Below are 6000 nucleotides of genomic sequence, written 5' to 3' on the forward strand. Positions count from 1 at the left end.
ATATTCAAGTATTCTTTTCCTATGTAAAAAAAACTCACACACAGTCTGCTTTCACTTGGACTGGTGGAAGGGTCACTGGAATTGACAGCCTCAGGGGTGGAAATACATTTGGACTGGTCATAGAATCATAGAATAGAATCAACAATGTTGGAAAAGACCTCAAAGATCATCAAGTCCAATCTGTCACCCAAGACCACATGAGTACTAAACCATGGCACCAAGTGCCATGTCCAGTCTCCTCTTGAACACCTCCAGGCACAGTCACTCCACCACCTCCCTGGGCAGCCCATTCCAATGGCTAACAGCTCTCTCTGTGAAGAACTTTCTCCTCACCTCAAGCCCAAACTTCCCCTGGCACATCTTGAGACTGTGTCCTCTTGTTCTGGTGCTGGTTGCCTGGAAGAAGACAACAACCCCTTCCTGGCTACGACCTCCCTTCAGGTAGTTGTAGGCAGCAATAAGGTCTCCCATGAGCCGCCTCTTCTCCAGGCTAAACAATCCCATCTCCTTCAGCCTCTCCTCATAGGGCTTATGCTCAAGGCCTCTCCCCAGCCTCGTTGCCCTTCTCTGGGCATATCCAAGAGTCTCAATGTCCTTCTTAAATTGAGGGGCCCAGAAATGGACACAGTACTCAAGGTGTGGCCTAACCAGTGTTGAGTACAGGGGCAGAATGACTTCCCTGCTCCTGCTGGCCACAATATTCTTGATGCTGGCCGGGATGTCATTGGCCTTTTTGGCCACCTGGGCACACTGCTGGCTCATGTTCAGCTGGTTGTCAATCAGTACTCCCAGGTCTTTTTATGTTTGGCTGCTCTCCACCCACTCCAACCCCAGCCTGTAGTGTTGCATGGGGTTGTTGTGGCCAAAGTTCAGCACCCAGCACTTGGACTTGTTGAATACCATCGTATTGGACTCTGCCCATCTGTCCAGCCAGTCAAGGTCCCTCTGCAGAGCCCTTCTACCCTCAAACTGATCAACACCTGCTCCCAACTTGGTGTCATCTGCAAATGTACTGATGACTGACTCAACTCCCTCATCCAGATCACCAGTGAAGATATTAAACAGGATGGGGCCCAGCACTGATCCCCGGGGGACACCACATGGGCTGACCTAGACAGTACTGGAACAAAGTGGAGCTCCAGAGTATCTGCAGTGAGAAGTCTTCTGTGTACTGCAAAGCAATTTCATTTTGAGTGAGAATGGACAGTGAATGATGTATGATGTATGTTGTATGATGTTAATTACTGCTGGGTGTAATGAAGATGTGGGGGAGAATTTTGTGGGTTAAGTTGCTGCTTTTATTCAAAAGCATCCTGTCTCATGCCAGCTTCAGAATGAAAGTGATAGCTGGAGAAAAGTGTTATGGGGCTTGAAGTTCAGATTGTAATGTGAGAGGCTTCCTGTTACAGTTGCCGGTTTGGGGTTCCAGGGGGTTGGGTATTGGCTCCTCCCCACTGTGATGTGTGTTAGAACAGGTTAACATGCCATATATTAAAACAGGTTAATTGGGAAATGGTCCATTGTTGGCTCATGAATATCCTCCACTGCATAGGTAGAGCACATTGCTCCAAGATAAGGAACTGGCAGAAGGCAGCCTTGGAGGCAAGTCTGATTAGGAAAGCATGCAAGGCTGATTGGGAAACAAGAGCTGGAAATTAAGTAATGGCCCCCACCAGTGCCTGTGCCCCCCCCCCGCAGACCCAACGAATACATGCACAGGAACCTTCACACAAGGCAAAAGGAAGAGAGTAAAGCAAGTGTCCTCCAGGAGGCTTTTTTTGCAGGGCATGCACAAGCCAGCAGTTGAGCTTCCACCAGAGGAAGCACTTTGCAAGTCCTGGCATAGTAGCAATGCTCTTGGGGAAACTACAGAATTTAGCAGAGTGCCCCTGGTAGACTTGCCATTTCTGTTATATGTGGGGGTTTTTCAGGGTTACACTAGGAACTTCATCAGCCTCCAAAATAACCTCAGTCTGTGGAACATGAGCCCTTCAATGCCTTCAAAAAATGCAGAAACACTTTCCCCTTGTAAGTAAAGTAACGTAGTAGAATAGCATGAAATTAAGACATGCTAACTTGCAAAAGAAGCTGCCAGGTATTGTCAACTTGCTGTTGAACATAATAAATAACTCTCTCCATATTTGGAATACCTGGTCATCTGGTCTTTGTAAGAGACTAAATCTTGTCTCTCTTGATGTGAATCAACAAAGATAAAATCATCTTTGCTCCTTGCCCAAAACCAGCTGCCCGCCCAGGGAGGGGATGGTGAAAAGGCCCTCCAGCAACAGAAATGTGTAATGGGTGGGCACCACTGGTACCAACTCTCTGGAATGTGCACAGACAAATCTCTACCCATCAGCTACCCTGGAAAGGGAGGGTGCTGAAAAGGATACAATGAATTCACTACCTGGCATGATAAGCCCCTGATGTGTCTTGCGTGTATGGGCAGGTAAAAGGTGAAGGAAGAGCACCCCCTCCCCCAGACCTCTGTAATCACACAAGGAATACATAGGAAGATTCCCTGGGGACAATACCTAAAAAAAAACTGTGACTATGTGACAGTTTAGGCTGTGCTTTTAAGAAAGATATCTGCAAATTCTCTAGCTGAATAGTTGAGTGTAAAAAGGAGAACAAAGATTATTCTAAACGAATTTCATTGGTCAGATGTGAGAAGTACCATAGCAATATCTCTCACATTCTTTTCTCTCAGACTCACTCTGTCTTTTTCTGCTGGCATGCATGCTGCTGTCCTGGACAGAGAGAGACTGCTTATCAGCAAAACTTGAGATAAGTATTACTGACTTACTAACAATGTTTTTGAGCTAACTAAAACACTTCTAACATTTTCTCCTTTTCTCTTTTCTTCTAATTAACTAGAAGGAGAAGGGAGGGAGAGATTGGGGGGAAAGGCGAGGTGGAATCCTCCTGCCCAAGGATGATTTCTGTGCTGTTTTCTTTTTGTAAATACCTGTATGATATTGTAAATACTGTATACTCTGTACATATTCATTGCATTCCATTATTGCTTGTAAAATACAGCTTCATTCACTTCTCTTACTAGGTTCAGCTGAGCTTTTATTGATGTGTGTGGGTTAGAATAGAATAGAATAGAATAGAATAGAATAGAATAGAATAGAATAGAATAGAATAGAATAAACTGGGTTGGAAGAGACCTTCAAGATCATTGTGTCCAACCCCTCAACCAATCCAACCCACCTAAACAACTAACCCATGGCACCAAGCACCCCATCAAGTCTCCTCCTGAACACCTCCCATGATGGCGACTCGACCATCTCCCCAGGCAGCCCATTCCAATGGGCGATCACTCTCTCTGTATAAACCATCACAGACTAAAAACCTGTATGAAAGACCTGAGCAATGCCTGCTCAGGAGGAGAAAAACCAGGAGAAAAAAATTGAGGCACAGAAGAAAAAGACAGACACAGAAGAAAAAGACATCACCACGTAGCCTGGAAGCAGCAGACCAGGTGCCTGCTGTAATTCATGGAGAAGAGAAAAGACATCTTTTTTGAAGCCACCACATGTTGCTCAGAGAAGGACTTGGACTTGGACTTTGGGATCGCTCCCCTCCTCCAGGGTGGACAGCACAAGCCAACAAAGATGCAGCAGCCCCCTTCCTCAGATCCAAATAGTCTTGGGGCTGGTGGGGAAGAGGGTGGTAATATAATTCCTTTCCTGCTCTCTCTCTCTCTCTCTCTCTCTCTCTCTCTCTCCATTTTTCCTCTCTCTCTCCCTCCTTCTGTTAATAAATAGCCTCGCTTTTGATATTTTGGCCTTGTTTGTGCCTCTAATTTCACAACATGGGAATGTTCAAAAAGAACCAAATCTCTTTCTCCCTCCTGACCAAGACAGACTTCCAATTCAGTCTCTCAGATATTAGTGTATTTTTCATCATTAGAAGCAGATTGCTCCATGACAAAGAGAAAAAGCAAAAAGACAGTAGAAAAATCTGCTTGACCAAAAAAAAAAAAAAACAGATCAAAAAATACCTTTGCTACCTTTACAAAGTCCATCATAAAAGCAGATATAACTGGTCATGCCTTCCTGGATTCTCTCTGAGGCAAAAGATAACTGTTAGATATTTTAAAAAGAGACTAAACCCAGGATTTACTAAATCAGCATTTTGGGATGTAGTAGTTGACAAGATCCTACAGATTTAGCTTCTGCCTGGATCTGCCTTCTCCCCCAGGCCCTCTAAAGCACAGCAGCAATGCCTTGCTTGTCCCTCACAGTTGCCATCTCAGCAGCTCTGCCTTTTCTGCTCTAGAACTAAGATGTCAGGAGGCACCATGGATGATAAATTTACAGTAAAGTACTGGACTCTCACTTTTTTCACAGTTAGCTTAACCTAAAAGCCATCTATGACAGAAAGAACAAAATCAGTGCTAGTACTTAATATGATTAATTACTATTTAAATCTGGGGGACACTGGTAGTGGTCCTCTTAGTACTTTACTAGTAATGGGTCAGAATCTTGTTGCTGAAACACAGCTAATGAACATGATTAATGGCAGAACGAAGTGACATGCTGGGCATACATTTTTCCTTAACTTTACAGTGTTAAGCAGTTTTAGTCATATCCTCAAAATGATAGATACACTTAATCAGTAGTAGTAGAAGTCCCATTAAGTTCTCATTAAACTTCTATATCCTGTGTATAACCTTGAACAATACATTAGACACTAATGAGTATATTCTCCTCTCACTGTACACATGACTCTTACTAAAGCACTCCCCTACCATGGCAATGAGTGTGGTGTAAACACCCATACAGAGAGTGTTGGAGCAGATTTTCTCTGCAAGCCTCAGAATAATTTCTTCTGACTAGAGGAAGAGAGGTAGTCTTAACACTAGCTGTACAGACAGTCTGTGTGTATTTATTTGCATTGACCTTGAGTCCTAAAGGCAGTCCAGGATGTCACTGCATTACATAGTGTAGAAACAAAAACAGAGGACACCAGAGCTAGGCAGGATCTAAAAATCGCAATGTTACAATACTTTGACTCCAAGTCAGATGTTCCTTCATTAATAGGCTAGGTACAAAGTTAGAAGATGGTGTGTGGGTGTCTTCTTAAAATTAGTTAGTTAAGGCTGTAAGTTATACAGTGCAATTTTAAGCAGCAACACATCAGCAGGCAAATAAAAATAAACATTTATGTTTCTCTTCCAAAAATAGCAGTGATAATGTTATGAAGCATCAACAACTGCTGAGAAGTCTCAGTACTTCCTAAAATAATGAGGTCAAGTAGATAATACAGAGATTTTAACTGTGATCAGAGGAGTTATGTGTTCAAGAGCTCAAGAAAGCCTTACGGGTTTCATTAGGTTATTGAATTTGGTTTCACTGTGCCACTGAGTACTTGACAAAACAATAACAGATTTCCTACAGCATTCCTATTTCATTCCATGTAGAACTTTATTATTCTTTTTTAGCGTTGGTAGGAAGAGAGTGATTGTTTTTATATTTTATTCTTCCTTCAAAATTTATCACAGTTTGGAAAACATTGACTTTGAAATCTAATCAAAGACAAGCAATCTGCATTCTCTTCAGTCAATCCAGAGAGGCGTCTTGGTGACAGAATGGAATTAGACCAGTAGGCAAGCTACAAAAATTGAAAAAAAACCTGCTTCAACACAGATCTGGAAATATCTGGAAAGCAGTTGAAATAGGATCACAAAACCTCAAGTGGTTATATTAAAAGATGCAAATTTAGGTTAGCAAAGTGCTATTCTTTCAGCTACACTTACCATGCCCTCAGCTGGAACATTAAAATTGGTTGTACTAATCTTCTAGCATTAAAAGTCAGAGCTTCAGAAAAAGCAGGGTGGCTTCTACAATTAATTGTCCCTTGGAATATTTTGTACTTTCAACAAAACACTTACCATTTCAAGACAAGAACTATATAGTATATAGAACAGCATAAGAAATTATCTTAGAGGCCAAAAGCACCATTGCAAAGTTGAACACGTGAACAAAACAA

This window comes from Dryobates pubescens, chromosome 7 (genome assembly GCF_014839835.1).
Source record: "Dryobates pubescens isolate bDryPub1 chromosome 7, bDryPub1.pri, whole genome shotgun sequence".
Classification (NCBI taxonomy): Eukaryota; Metazoa; Chordata; class Aves; order Piciformes; family Picidae; genus Dryobates; species Dryobates pubescens.